Source organism: Mus caroli, unplaced genomic scaffold, assembly GCF_978045245.1.
Source record: "Mus caroli unplaced genomic scaffold, Mus_caroli_1 scaffold_18, whole genome shotgun sequence".
Classification (NCBI taxonomy): domain Eukaryota; kingdom Metazoa; phylum Chordata; class Mammalia; order Rodentia; family Muridae; genus Mus; species Mus caroli.
The window spans coordinates 49,155,777-49,170,739 of NW_028227273.1; the positions used below are offsets into that span (position 1 = coordinate 49,155,777).

General features: G+C 46.9%; 1 long non-coding RNA gene and 1 pseudogene across 1 annotated transcript; one reads left to right on the forward strand and one right to left on the reverse strand.

Annotated features, from left to right (window-relative positions):
- Window positions 1–1,136: 1,136 nt before the first annotated feature.
- On the forward strand, window positions 1,137–3,456 carry LOC110312176 (uncharacterized). The gene is made up of 3 exons (XR_002380030.2): window positions 1,137–1,252; window positions 2,803–2,865; window positions 3,162–3,456. It is a non-coding gene; the product is annotated as an uncharacterized LOC110312176 (long non-coding RNA).
- A 2,958-nt stretch (window positions 3,457–6,414) lies between these two features.
- LOC115029822 (U6 spliceosomal RNA) lies at window positions 6,415–6,502 on the reverse strand (annotated as a pseudogene).
- Window positions 6,503–14,963: the final 8,461 nt, after the last annotated feature.

Genomic DNA, 14,963 nt, shown 5'->3' on the forward strand with positions numbered 1-14,963 from the left:
AGGAACTTGTGAAGCCAGTCCCACCTCTACCAAGAGAAGCCTTTCCCCTTATCACTAACAGAGGGAACAAGTAGCTACCTGCGGTGTTTATTAGTATACCAAAGCTCCCCGAGTGTCACAAGTGTCCGTTACACATTGCAGAGTCCATGTCTGCATCCTGGCTCCTCTCAGTTCTTTTTGTCTCTCCTTCCACCCTGAATTTCCTCCAGCTCATGAGCCTCCCTTCCCACACCTGCTCAGTCTCCTTATAACCCTGCTATTTTGACTCTCTCTCTCTCTCTCTCCACTCCAGTCTTTTGCCCGTTTTCTCCTGATCTCCCTCCTCCTCCTGCCTCTCTCTACCGGCCATATTCAATCTACTACTTTCTCTCTCTCTCTCTCTCTCTCTCTCTCTCTCTCTCTCTCTCTCTCTCTCTCTCTCTCTCTCTCTCTCTCTCTCTCTCTCTCTTGTCCCTACAGTAAAAACCTTCCCTTAATCACACCATGGAGCCTGGCACACCTTTGATCCCAGCACTCAGGAGGCAGAGGCAGGCTGATTTCTGAGTTCGAGGCCAGCCTGGTCTACAGAGTGAGTTGCATGACAGCCAGGGCTACACAGAGAAATCCTGTCTCAGAAAAATAAATAAATAAATAAATCACACCATGGACCTGATATGTCGTCTGTTTATATATACACAGTTTCCAGTTTCCTGAAGAGAAGAGCCGGGTGCTTCCTACTGGGACTGACGCTGTGCAGACAGCTGGGATTGCATCCTTTGAGATCCCTTCCTAGTGCTCCAGCCCTACCCCTTCTCTGTCACTCTAAAGATCAATTTAGTCAGCCTGTACAGAGCTGCCTCTTCCCCCTGTCATGGCCACACCCGACTGGCTGTCCCTTGAGGAATTGGTTCCTGTCCCACCAGCCCTTTGTTTTCCTCTAGTGTCCTTTGCCGTGTGATCAGTCACACTCTCCATGGAGCCTCGGAGCCTATTCTCCACACGACTCTCTCCATACAGAGCTCATCTCCCTAGGGATGGCAGGACATCCCAGCAGGCAGTCTTAGAGAGATTCTAAAACTAACAGGTCTTTTGAACTTTCAAAAGGTCTCAACCAAAGCAGGGCTTGGTGACGCACGCCTTTAATCCCAGCAGGCAGATCTCGGCCAGCCTGGTCTACAGAGTGAGTTCCAGGACAGCCAGGGCTACACAGAGAAACCCTGTCTGGAGTAAATAAACAAGCAGGCAGAGTGAGACTACTTGACCCTTGACATCAGTAAGTATTTGCCAGCACCGTACAAGCAATAGCTGTATACAGTTTGTGTTAAAATACAGAAAACAAGACACACCATTCTTCTAGGTCCTTTGACTCCATCCCAGTGGGTTCATATGGCCACTTATGCACCTCACCGCCCTAGGAGGTTGCCCCCACTGTGGCTTCCCAAGGATGTGTCCCCACAGGCTGTTTGACTACATTTCTGCTCTTCCCCCTTAGCCTAGGGCACAGAGATGTCAAGCCTACACCACATGTGAGCTGACTTTGATTTGAGTCCCTGGCAATCTAGATTTCATCTCTTGATGACCAACTGCCAATTTTCCACAGATGCTGCCCCTCCCCCACCCCCTTTCTCTTTCTTTGATGTCAGAAGAACAACTCTACCCTGCTTCTCGCCTCCCTCAAAGTATCACCATTGTTCAGTCTTTTGGTCTCTGAGAAAGTGGGGTCTGGAAGGATCTGGAAAACCGCATAATACTAGGTAGCACTTAAAAGCAGTGAGCTCAAATGCGACCCAGTCTGGAAACAACCAGTGTAAAGAAGCAAAGAGAACGAGCTCACTCGACTGAATTTTACTTTATTTCAGTGTGGCAGAATATGTGAAACAGAGAGTTTATTATTTTATGAGCCAGCAAGGTGGGCTCAGCAGCAGAGGAAGGCAGTTGCTGCCAAGTCTGACGATCTGAGTTCGATCCCCAGAACCCTTTATGGCAGAAGGAGAGAACTGAATCCCCAAAGTTTCCCTCTGAGATCCACCGAAGCATTAAAGTACCGAGTCCACAAAAATTGTTTGGCTGCCATCATATAAGAAATTGCCATTTTAGCGCTAAACACAATGTATTGTGGTGTGAGAGAGAGACAGAGACAGACTCAGGTTGTGAGGCTTGGCAGCAAACGCCTTTACCTCCTGAGCCATCTCCTCAGCTGGCCACTTAATATTTAATACTTCTTAAGTGTTGGACCAACCTGAAACAGAATCAACCGGAAGACTGAAGCTTCCCCAGCAGAGGCAAATGATCCCCACGTACTCCTCTAGATGGCGGTAGAGAGTTCTATCACGCTCTTGTCTGACGTTTCCTTTCCCTTATGCCATTGGGTACTGCTGGGAGTCAGCAGCTGCAACAGGGTCTCAGAATCCCCACTTATGCTGCGGCCGAGGGGTCCTTCTGAGAAATGATGCCATGCGACAGGCCTAGCATAAAAGGAGGTTTATTGTGGGAAGGGAGGAGAGCAGGGACCTGGTAAAGGGGTAGAGGCAGAGAAAGGGAGAAAGGAGACAGAGAAGGACCGAAGGGGAGAAAAAAGAGAGAGGCCGGCCGAGAACACGTGGGAAGAGGAGGAAGGGGATCTGGGGTAGCAAGCAGTGCTTTTATCCGCCTTACCTGGCTCACACTTGGAGGCGAGTGATGATGCACGCTGTTGCTAGGTAACTGTTGGGCAGAGCCTAGTGAAATTGTCTATAAACCAGTACACGCTATACTTATTTACATATTTTAAAAGACTTATATTTCTGTATGTAGCACTGTGTGTGTTTGCCACGTGTGTTGTAGGTGCCATCGGAGTCCAGAAGAGCGTGTCCGATCCTGTGGAGTTGGAGTTTCAGGCAGTTGTAGGTAACATTACCTGATCTGGGTGCTGGGGACTCAACTCTGAGTCTGACAGAGCAGGGCCGAGGAAGAGAGGAAGAACTTAACCTCCGCGCCATCTCCCCGGTCCCCTGTATTGGCTTATTTGCCTCAGTCTCCTGGCTGTCCTCATGCCTAGTTTCCTGGGTGTTGCTCAGGCACTTAGGAGCTCATTAACAGGTGTTTCCAAGCTTTTGATACAACAAGACAACACTACCCGTTTATGTCATCCCAGTGCTAATATTTCTTTTTTTTTTTTTTCTGTCTCTCTTTTTTCTTTTTAGATTTTATCCAGCTGGGAGCAGCCAAGAGTTTATATAAACAGCTCAGCATTGCAAACCGAAGCCCAAATACCATGAGAAGCCAGAACCAAGAACACCAGATACCCTTAGTAGGCACTCAGGAGCACCAGACCATGTCTAGCTTATTGGGCTTCTCCTCGGGCTAGTCCCTCTGGCCTCACTAGGTTCAAGTGATGAAGCCAGGGTCGGCTCTGAGATAACTATTGTCGTGGCTAGACTTGCCACCCAGATGGCTTCTAAGGTCCTAGAATTCAGTCAGTCACCCCTTTTGCCCTTTGAGTAGCTTCTTTTGTTTGTTTTGTTTTGTTTTTCAAGACAGGGTTTCTCTGTGTAGCCCAGGCTGTCCTGGAACTCAGAAATCTGCCTGCCTCTGCCTCCCAAGTGCTGGGATCAAAGGCGTGTGCCACCACTGCTTTGAGTAGCTTCTTTAGGATCCATTTGTGGTCATTATATATCGCCACAAACTTTGGGGAGTCTCATCTGGGGTTCCACAAGTTACCAAAGAAAATTGGGTTCCCCTTTTGGGAAGTCTTAGTCTCAACCATAAAAGGATTTAAGAACCAAATTATAAGGAAACTCTGGGTCAGTCTTATTAAAGGTTAAAAGAGAGCCTCTGGGCAGGCAAACTGTAAATCTTGAGGCCATTTGGAGAAGGAAGAGGACCAAGAGGAAGAGAGACACCCACACCTCTGGAAGCCATATTACAAGAGAAAACTTCTGGGAAAGAGCAAGAAATTCTTAAAGTGAGTGGGCTTTGGCCAGTCTTCCAAAGAAATAGAGAAGAAAGACAAAAGTAAAGGTGTTCTGACAAGCTGGATGGCTTAGCAAAGATGGTGGATCTCAAAGTAACTGCTGGGTGCAGGTATTCCTATAGGTGGCTGGAGAGAGACACACCTGTGGTTGTATGAGCAGTAGCGCACGCCTTTAATCCCAGCACTCGGGAGGCAGAGGCAGGCAGATTTCTGAGTTCGAGGCCAGCCTGGTCTACAGAGTGAGTTCCAGGACAGCCAGGGCTACACAGAGAAACCCTGTCTCGAAAAACAAAACAAAACAAAGTTTCTTAAATAAACCACCTGCACTTAAGGTTTAAAAGGTCGTGAATGCTGCTGTTCAGAGATTGATGTCTTTCTTCAAATTAGGATAAGATTTATCCCAAATCTTTTTTTGAGTATCCATAGCTAGAATACATGGAGTTAAAAATCTGTTAAATATCTGAGCATGTTATAGGGCCTTTTACCACCATAAGATTGATGTATCTTAATACTGGTGTAGCTAGGATATGGCCCGTGAAAAACCCATTTTCTTTTTTTTTTTTTTCCTTTCCTTTTGCTTTCTTCTCTTTTTAAGATTTATTTATTCTTTTATGTATATGAGTACATTGTTGCTGTCTTCAGACATACCAGAAGAGGGCATCGGATCCCCTTACAGATGGCTGTGAGCCACTATGTGGTTGCTGGGAATTGAACTCAGGACCTCTGGAAGAGCAGTCAGTGCTCTTAACTGCTGAGCCATCTCTCCAGTCACTCTTTTTTTTTTCTTTTGAGAGTCCATCTATTTTTATTTTATGTGTATGGGTCTATGGGTGCATAGACACACTTGTGTATGCATGCAGTGCTCATCGAAGGCAGAAGATAATGTCGGATCCTCTGGGACTGGAGTTACAGAAGGTTGTGAGCCACTCTGTGGTGGCTGCAAGCTGAACCTGGGTCCTCTTCAGGAGCCTCTGATGTTCTCAACCACTGAGCGACCTCTCCAGCTCACTGCTGGATTTGTTTGTTTGAGATTATAAATTTTATGTATGTGTAGGTGTGTGTGCATACCGTGTCCATGAGAGTGCCTGCAGAGGCCAGAAGAGGGTCTCGGACTCCACATGTTGTTAGGAGTTGCCTGACATGGATCCTTTGGGAGAACAAAAGTGCTCTTAACCTCTGAGCCATCTGTCCAGCCTCTCAGTGTCTTAGGGTTTCCATTGTTGTGAAAAGACACCATCACCAAGGCAATTCTTTTGTTTTGTTTTGTTTTGTTTTGTTTTGTTTTGTTTCGAGACAGTGTTTCTCTGTGTAGCCCTGGCTATCCTGGAACTCACTTTGTAGACCAGGCTGGCCTCGAACTCAGAAATCCGCCTGCCTTTGCCTCCCAAGTGCTGGGATTAAAGGTGTGCACCACCACTGCCCAGCCACCAAGGCCATTCTTATAAAGGACAATATTTAGTTGGGGCTGGCTTACAAGTTCTGAAGTTCAGTCCATTATCATCATGGCGGGAAGCATGACAGCATCCAAGTGGGCATGGTGCTTGAGAAGCTGAGAGTTCCACAACCTGTTCCCAAGGCAAGCGGAAGACTGTCTCTCGAGCAGCTAGGAGGAGGGACTCTTTGGCACTGGATGGAGAGCTTCAAAGCCCACCTCCACAGAAATGCACTTCTTCCAACAAAACCACACCTCCTGACAGTGCAACCTCCCAAAGAACCAGCATATTCAAACCACCACTGGCAGTTTCTTTGCTTCTTGAAGTTGCAGTAGTAGGAAGGTGGTGTCACGCACCTTTAATCCCAGCACTCAGAAGAGACAGGAAGACCTCTGAGTTCCTGGCCAGCCTGGTCTACAGAGTTCCAGGACATCTGGAGCTACACAGAGAATCCCTATCTCAAAAGAAATACATTAAAAAGTAGTAATAGGAAAAAATATCTTTAAATTTTCTTATTTTGTTTGCCTGGGTTTTGTTGTTGTTGTTGTTTTGTCTGTTTGTTTGGTTGGTTTTTTTCCGGAGACAGGGATTCCCTGTATAGTGCTAGCTGTCCTGTTCTGGAACTAACTCTGTAGACCATGCTGGCCATGAACTCACAGAGATCCACCTGCCTGTACCTCCCCAGTGCTGGGATTAAAGGTGTGTACCACCACCACTCAGCTAAAATTTCTCTTTTTTAAAATACTATTTTTTTAAAGATTTATTTATTTGGGACTGGAGAGATGGCTCAGCGGTTAAGAGCATTGACTGCTCTTTCAAAGGTCCTGAGTTCAATTCCCAGCAACCACATGGTGGCTCACAACCATCCATAATGAGATCTGACGTCCTCTTCTGGTATGTCTGAAGACAACTACAGTGTACTCAAATAAATAAATAGATCTTAAAAAAAAAGAGATTTATTTATTTTATGTAATATATATCACAGACAAAGAGATCTCCATAAAAACCAAGACTGTGAATGTCAATGTTTGTTGGGCTTTTTTTTTTTTTTTTAATATGGAACGCTTCACAAATTTGCGTGTCATCCTTGCGCAGGGGCCATGCTAATCTTCTCTGTATCGTTCCAATTTTTTTTTTTTTTTTTTTTTTTTTAGTATATGTGCTGCCGAATCGAGCACGTTTGTTGGGCTTTTATCTATCAGTCCCACTGTGAAAAGGAACTCAAAGACCTTTAAAGAGCGCTGAACATTGGTTTGGTTTGCTCTATTTCATTATTCTTTGCTAAGGACACACATGTGTTGGTTCACCTTACGTGGCCTTGTTGAGCTCAACTTGTGATGACACTGCCACTGTCCTGTGGGGTCCTATTTATATTCCTTCATCACAGGTCCTTCCACGTGTTTGCTATATCAAAATATCCTTTCAACCCTGTCTGCTTCAAGAAAACAAGTCTTTAAAGTGTTCACTTTAGCAAGACATGCTCTCATCTATGTGTCCCAACAAAACATCATTTGACAGAACTAACTTACCAAAGAAACTGGAAGTTTCCACTTGATGTGCTATTTCATCTAACCCAGGAAGCCCGTATGAAATTGTCTAAGAGATATAGTTATACATAACAAACACGAAGTGGGTCCTGTTTCCACCTCTCTAGCCCTGGGATTGCAGGCAAACACTACACACACACACACACACACACACACACACACAATCTCCTAGGTTCAAACAAGTTTCCACGTTTGTGCAGCAAGCCCTTTACCACCTGACTGGCTGAGCCCCTCCCCAGCCCCTAGGGACTAGTTCCGTTTTAGGAAGATGAGACGTTTGTCAGCCACAACGGTTGCACGTCTTTCCTCTTGACACTGTCTTTCCACACTGTCTTTCTTTAATATCTATCACATAGACCTTGTTCCTTCACTCCGGTAGATCTGTTTTCTCCCAGGCATCTACCACCAAGCCCTGCCTCTCTTCTTCATGACATTTGGCCTATTGGTGTCTTGTGTCCTGATTTCGGTAGCTGCAGATCATAACCAAAGGATGGAATGCTTATCTACTTTCCCCAGGGTTCTGATTCCCCAAGCCCAACACAAAACAAAAACCGCTTAGCATGTTCTCGGTAAGACACAGAAAACTGCCTTGAATTCTGCCTCCCCGGGAAACCACTTCCTGCTCCATCGTCCTCCGGGCTCCTGTGGCTCTCTGCCTATGTATTTACTTCTAGGACTTCTGGGAAGCCTGCAGCTCCCTTTTCCTCTCTCCGTGTTTACTCTGCTTCCCAGCGCAGGCCACAGAGTGGGAGTTTCCTGCCTATTCATCCCCACAGCAGCTTCAACGGTCTCTCCTTGACACCTCTCTGGGCCTGGCCTTCAAACTCTGGGTTTCCTGAGGCCTTGGAATCACCTTCCTTCCGGTGTCTGAGTCCCGCTGCCACCTCCCCAGGGGCTTCGGGATGCTTCTTTTTGATTACTGCCACCTACCCGGAGGGATGTCGAAGACTCCCTCAGGCTTTGCTTGTGGCCCCGGCCTTGAGTTCATTAGGCAGTTTTTAAATTCAGTCTGTTCATTACTTGGCTACCCGTCCTTGCTCAGATCCTTTCTTCCTTGAACCCCCTCCTACCCACCCACCCGTCGAAAGGCATTGCCCGACCTACTTCCTCCTGGAGACTCTGTCTAAGGCCCACCTCCTTCTCTAGCTGCCCCTCTTTCCGCCTCCCCCCTCCCTTCTCTGACCTCGTGCTTTTATGACCTATGGACAGAAACTTCCCATTTCCTGTTGTGTCTCCCATCCTGACCCTGCATTGAGAGGTTTTCACTGACATTTGCGTCTCACTGGCTTTTGGAACCCATACCTAGTGAATACTGAATGAGTTTGAGGCTTAGAGGGATGAATGGCTTCAAACTGTCCTGCACGACCCACCCCCAGCTCTCCAGCTGGGGCCACCGCAGCCCATTCAGGTTGATGTGCAAACCTCTGTAGCACATCTGCCTGGCTCCCAACCTCTTCTGTCACCAAGGTTCCCTGTGAATGTGTTCATTCATCCCTCAAAGGAAAAAACAAAACAGAACACGGAGGTGAGAATTATAAAGGCCTAGAGCTCTGTGTACCTGCAGACAGCAGTGTGATAAACAACCTACAAGGACTGGGTTTTTTCAATGTACTTTTTTTTTTTTTTTTTTTTTTGATTTTTTGAGACAGGGTTTCTATGTATATCCCTGGCTGTCGTGGAACTCACTCTGTAGACCAGGCTGGCCTCGAACTCAGAAATCCGCCTGCCTCTGCCTCCCAGGTGCTGGGATTAAAGGTGTACGCCACCATACCCGGCTCAATGTACTTTTTAAAACTTATTTTTTTATTTTATTCTTCTTGGGAATATGCCTGTGTTGCTGTGTGCCTATTCAGGTTGTCATACAACTTGTGTGGAGTTAGACCTTTTATTCAGTTTCTAGTGAACTCGGGCTGGCAAGCTTGCAAACATCTTTACTTACTATGCCATCTTGACAGCCCAGCTAGTGTCTTGTTGTTGTTGTTGTATTTGAGAGAGGCTCTCATGTAGCCCAGGCTGGTCTCCAACTCACTAAGTGGCAGAGAAGAATCTTGAACCCCTGCTCCCCGGTCTGTACCTCCTAAGAGCTGGGGGTGGGGGGCACGGTCCACCACACCTAACCACATAAGAACGTTCCTATTGTCACATTTTCTACACTAGGTTCTGCCCTGTCTGATCTGTCCTAACAAGTCAGTTACATTTCCCAGAAAGGTAAACTGAGCTACTGACTGCTTTGCGGAAGATTCCATTCAGTAACAGATGAGCTGAGGTTAGACCTGCACAGTTAGATCTGTCAACTCAATCACACCTGGTTTTGCTGGTTGCTGTTTTGTTTTGCTTAGTTTTGGTTGTGTTTCTTCTTTGTTGTGTTTGCTTAGACAGTCCAGGTCCCGGCATTGGATTCCCAATGTAGTGGAGCATGACCTTGAACTTCTGACCCTCTTGCTTCTACCTCCCAGGGCTGGAGTTATAGGGAGTGGAACCTAGGGCTTCCTGCACTCTAAGTGAGCAACTCTACCAGCCCAGCTACAACCCCACTCCCTGTTTTGAAACTATTATGACTTCACTCAGTTATATCTCCACGTGGGTATGTGTTTGCAGAGATGTTCTGTTCAGCTCCCTGCAGACTTGACACAAGCTAGAGTCATTTGGGAAAAGGGAACCTCGACTGAGAAAATGTCTGGACCAGAAGGATCTGTGGCCAGGATTCCAAGGCATCTTCTTGGTTAATGGTTGTCTCAGGAGAGCCAACCATGGAGGGTGAGGTCAGTGCTCCTGGTTAGTAAGAAAGAAGGCACGTTCCTTCAATCCCAGCTCTGGAGAGGCAGAGGCAGGCTGATCTCTGTGAGTTTGAGACCAGCCTGGTCTGCATAGTGAGTTCTAGGTGAGCTAGGACGGTTACACAGAGAAACCCTGTCTCAAAATACAACAACAACAGCAGCAGCAGCAACAAAAACAGAAAAAGAAAAAGGCAAACAAGCAAGCAAGCTGAGCAGGTCAGTAAGCAGCACTTGTCTATGGCCTCTGGTTCAGCTCCTGCCTCCAGGCTCCTGCCGTGCGTTCTTGCCTGACTTCCTTCAATGGTGGACTATAGAGTAGAACTGTAAACTGTAATAAACTGTGTCCTCCCCAAGCTGGGTGGTATGTGTCACAACAATAGAAACCTAGCTAAGGCAAGAAGCCAGAGGACAACTCGTGAGACTTGATTCTTACACCCAGAACATCCAGCTTGGTGGGTATAAGGTGAGTGCCTTTACCTGCTGAGCCACCTAGCCAAAGACATCTGCATTCTGGAAGCAGGGTCCCCTGTAACTGTGAGGTTGACCTTGTAAGTGAGGTTGACCTTGAACTCCAGAAGCTCCTGCCTCTACCTCCCAAATTCTGGATTTACCAGCATTATGCCACCATACCCAAGTCTCCAGAACACATTTTTATGGGCAGCTTACTCAGATCCTGAAAGAAGAGAAACTACGAGTCACCATTGGGCTGGGTACTTGGCTAGAATTGCATCAACTTTTTTTTTCTTAGTGTGCCAGTGGGTTTTTTGTTTTTTTGGTTTTTTTCCCCCCTCTTGGGATTTGAATTTAAAAGAATGTCTTGACTGTCTAGATGAATCTGAAGGGGAGCAAACATCTTGATAACATTTGTGACTTGGTACTTTCCTGACCATTCCCAGGCACACCCTTCCAGATATTTAAGTCCCCTTTTTGGATCTCTGAAATGTATTCCCATTACAGTCTTGCCCAATTGCTCTTAAATTTTTCCTTCCCTTGTGGTTTATGCTGTTTTCTCTGTCTTCCTGGAATATGTTAGGCACGTCTCTCCTCATCTCCTCTTACAGACTCTGACTTCCCACCTCCTTCCTCCCACTGTTCTAGGAGCAGCTGTCCAGCCTCAGCAGCTGATGTAGGGTATAGGACTCACACCTCACCCTCAGGCCATCAGCTAAGCATGAGGGGGATGACAGCTGGTTCTGTGGGCACAATGGCCGCATTCTGTACTCAGACTCGCCTGGGCCGCATCATTTTCCCTGGCCAGAGCAACTGTTTTCAAGGACAGTCTGACTCCACCTGTCTGCTCTACCCATCCCCTTCAGCAACCTCTGCCCTCTTTGGTCTGGTATACTCATGCCTTAGAACGCTTCTAGCATGTCCTGCCAGACTGCCTCTCATGGGCTTGTTATTGTCTGAAGTTAACTGGTGGGAGACATCTCTCACCTTGGAGAAGGTGCGGTTTACTGATCGTCTGCTCGGCTCTCATATTCAGACACAGGCTCCACTCAGGTAAATGGTTGCAGATCTGTCAACCCAAGCAGATCTACAGTTGCTGATCTATTAACCTCTGTTAAGGGACCAGGGCTAGTATCTGTCTTGTGCCTGCCCACCTCCCTAGATTTGGCATAAAGTCTCCATCCCTTCCCCTAAGTCATAGGGGCCTTTGGCGCCCGCTCCTTGGTAAGGCTGCCCTGCCTGTTTTCAGACGTCTTACGTGAAGGTTGGAGATATTGCTCAGTGAGTAGAGTGCTTGCCTACTACACACAAGACTCAGGGTACCACATAAATCAAGTGTCGGTGGCACGTGCTTGTCACCTAGCACTCAGGAGGTAGAGACAGGAGAACTGGAAGTCCAAGATCATCATCAGTTAGTTACTTGTGGAGTTTGAGACTCTGTCAAAAATAAAAACAAAGCTGGACGTGGGACTTCCACTCAAGTGAAGTCAGATCCTTGACAATTGCAGGAAGGATGTTCAGGATAAGTCAGAGTACATGAGTTTGTTATTTTTGGTTTTTTGAGATACCTCTCTCTATGCGTAGTCCTGGCTGTCCTGGAACTCACTAGGTAGACCAGGCTGGTCTCAGGGAATCCTCCTGCCTCTGGCTCCCAAGTGCTGGGATTGGTGCTGTGAACCACCACACCCAGTATCATATGATTTATTAACTAGAGGTTTAAGTACACAAAATATGGGTGCAGGCTTCTCAAGAGAGAGAGAGAGAGAGAGAGAGAAAGAGAGAGAGAAGAGGTCTATTATATCTATATGATTCAGGGTTTTCTGAGCTAGATTGCTCAATGGATGTGATCACAACAGATATAAAGATTAAGTTTAGCACATCTCTCCCCCTCTCTCTTGTTGCGCTCACCTCGTCCGGTAAGGAAAACCGCAACACGGTCGGATTCTTCTCAACAGCTTTATTTCAGGAACACCTTGATGCTACGGGAACTCTGGAAACCCAGGGAGGACTGTTTATATATACCCTAGCACTGGGGAGAGCTATGTGTCCTCCTGGGATTGGTCAGTCTGCCAGCACTTTAATTTGTATGCACCTGCTCGGGAGGGGTTGGCGCCAGATTTGGGCTAGCGCCTGTGCAGTGGCCTTGTTTACGGTGGGTATACCGGAGGCCGGCACCATCTTTTAGGCGCCCGGCTGCCTACACTCTCTTTAGGCAAGTCTCCTAACACAGGCTGGCTTCCAATTGGATCATCCTGCTTCTACATCAAGAATGCTGGGATTACAGGCATGGACCACACCAGTTTCCTGTAATGCTAAGGAACAAACCCAGAGCTTCGTGCAAGCAAGCAGCCAACATTTTACTAGCTCTGTTCCATCCCTAGCCCCTTTCTCTTCTCTTAAAGAATTGCCTGGGGCTGGTGAGATGGCTCAGCGGGTAAGAGCACTGACTGCTTTTCCAGAGGTCCTGAGTTCAAATCCCAGCAACCACATGGTGGCTCACAACCATCCGTAATGAGATCTGAAGCCCTCTTCTGGTGTGTCTGAAGACAGCTAAACTGTACTTATGCATAATAATAAATCTTTGGGCAAGAGCGTGCAGGAACTAAGTGAGTGCAGTTGACTGGAGCAAGCAGAGGTCCTAAAAATTCAAATCCCAACAACTACATGAAGGCTCACAACCATCTGTTCAGCTACAGTGTACTCATGTACATAAAATAAATAAATCTTAAAAAAAAGAATTCTGGAGTATTTTCTTCAGGTTTAAGAATGAGACAGGAGTGCTAAGACATACTAAAGTAAGAAACATTATATGTAAGCATAATTTATTCCTAGTTCTTATTTTTGTTATAACATATGCATATGGATGTTTTCCCCACATGTATGTCTGTGTAGCATGTATATACCTAGTGCCTATAGGGGCCAGAAAAAGGGGTTGGGTTCTCTGGCTATGATCCACCATGTGGGGGGGTGAGAATCGAACTCAGGTGCTCTTAACAGCTGAGCCACTGTCTTCAGGCTCTTATTTGTTGTTTTTAACATCCCTGTTTTGAGAAATCGTTAGGGAAATGAACATTATTTTATTTATGTATTATTTATTTATTTTCCGAGTCAAGGCTTCTCTGTGTAGCCTTGAATATCCTGAAAACACACTCTGTAGACAGACCAGTCTGGACTCGAACTCACAGAGTGAGTTCTAGAGTGCTAGCATTAAAGGCATCTGCCACCACACCTGGCTGGACCATTACTTCTATTGACAATTTTGGCTTTACCAGTTGGATTGAAGTTTCTGGCTCCTAACCAAGATTCCAGAGGGCGGGGTTTAGGGCGACGACACAGTGGCCAAGCACACTGGTTGCTCTTCCAGAGGACCTGGATTCAATTCCCATCACCCAGGTGGTGGCTCACAACCACCTGTACCTCCAGTTCTAGGGGAGTCTAGCCCTCCTCTGTCATCAAGTGTCCACTCAGTGGATATGCATTCAGGCAAAACTCCCATATGCATAAATAAATGTAAATTAAACATAAAAGATCCCAGAGAGCAGGCTCCTTTCTTTCCCATGTGCCCCTAATTTTCTCTGTCTTTTTATGCTGGTCCATGCAGGTGGCCTTAAGAGTAGGGACTTCCTGGAAGTTAAAAGCCGAAAAGGCAGCTGGGCGTGGTGGCGGACGCCTTTTATCCCAGCACTTGGGAAGCAGAGAAAGGCGAATTTCTGAGTTCGAGGCCAGCCTGGTCTACAAAGTGAGTTCCAGGACAGCCAGGGCTACACAGAGAAACCCTGTCTCGAAAAACCAAGAAAAAGAAAAAAAAAAAAAAAAAAAAGCTGAAAAGGCAGAAGGAAGTCTTTGAGGAACCAAGCCAAGCCTTGTGTTCTCGCTTTTGAGAATGTCCCCTACAGACTTGGATATGTTTATTCTTGGTTCCGATGTTTTGGAAGGCTCATGAGGCGTGGCCTTGATGGAGGAAGGCTCAGGAGGCGTGGCCTTGATGGAGAAAGGCTCAGGAGGCGTGGCCTTGATAGGGGAAGGCTCAGGAGGTGTGGTCTTGATGGAGGAAGTGTATCACAGGGATGGGCTCTAAGACTCCCCAACCTTCAGTTTGATTGCAGTTCCAGGTGTGAGTTCAGTTCCCCTGTCCTGCTGGCCTGCCGGAGACTTGTTTCCTCATATCCCTGGCATGGTGGATGGACTCTTGCCACTCTGAACCATGAGCTAAAATAAACTTTCTTCCCTAGGTAGCTTTTGGCCTTGGTATTTTATCGATGCAGTGATACCAGTAACTAATATGTGAACTTCTGGTTCTCCTGCTTCCGTGCTGGGAGAGCAGACGTGTGTGTCACCACACCCAGTTTACAGGGTGCTAGGGCAATGGTTCTCAACCTCCCTAACTTTAACACAGTTCCTCATAGTCTGGTAACCCCCCAACCATAAAATAATTTAGTAGGACTGTAAGTTTGCCACTGTTGTGGAAATATCTGATATGCAAGGTATCTGGTATGCAACCCGTGTGAGAATCATTTTACTCTCAGAGGGGTCGAGACCTACAGGTTGAGAACCGTTGTGCTAGGGGCTCGACCCCAAGGCTTTGAGCATGTGCCACATCAACAGAGCTGCAACCCAGTCCCCCCTAGATATAGTTTTAATTGCAGGTCTTCGTGGCCATGGAGTGCTCTGGAGCCCCTGGGTAGAGAAATACAGACCACCACAGGAGGAGGAGGAGGCTTGGTGCTCCCAAGTCTGGCCAGAACCCGTTAACTCTATTAAACTCTCACCAAGGCATCTTCATGTTGCCTGGACACTACCCATGACCTTGCTTGACCCTTGGTGT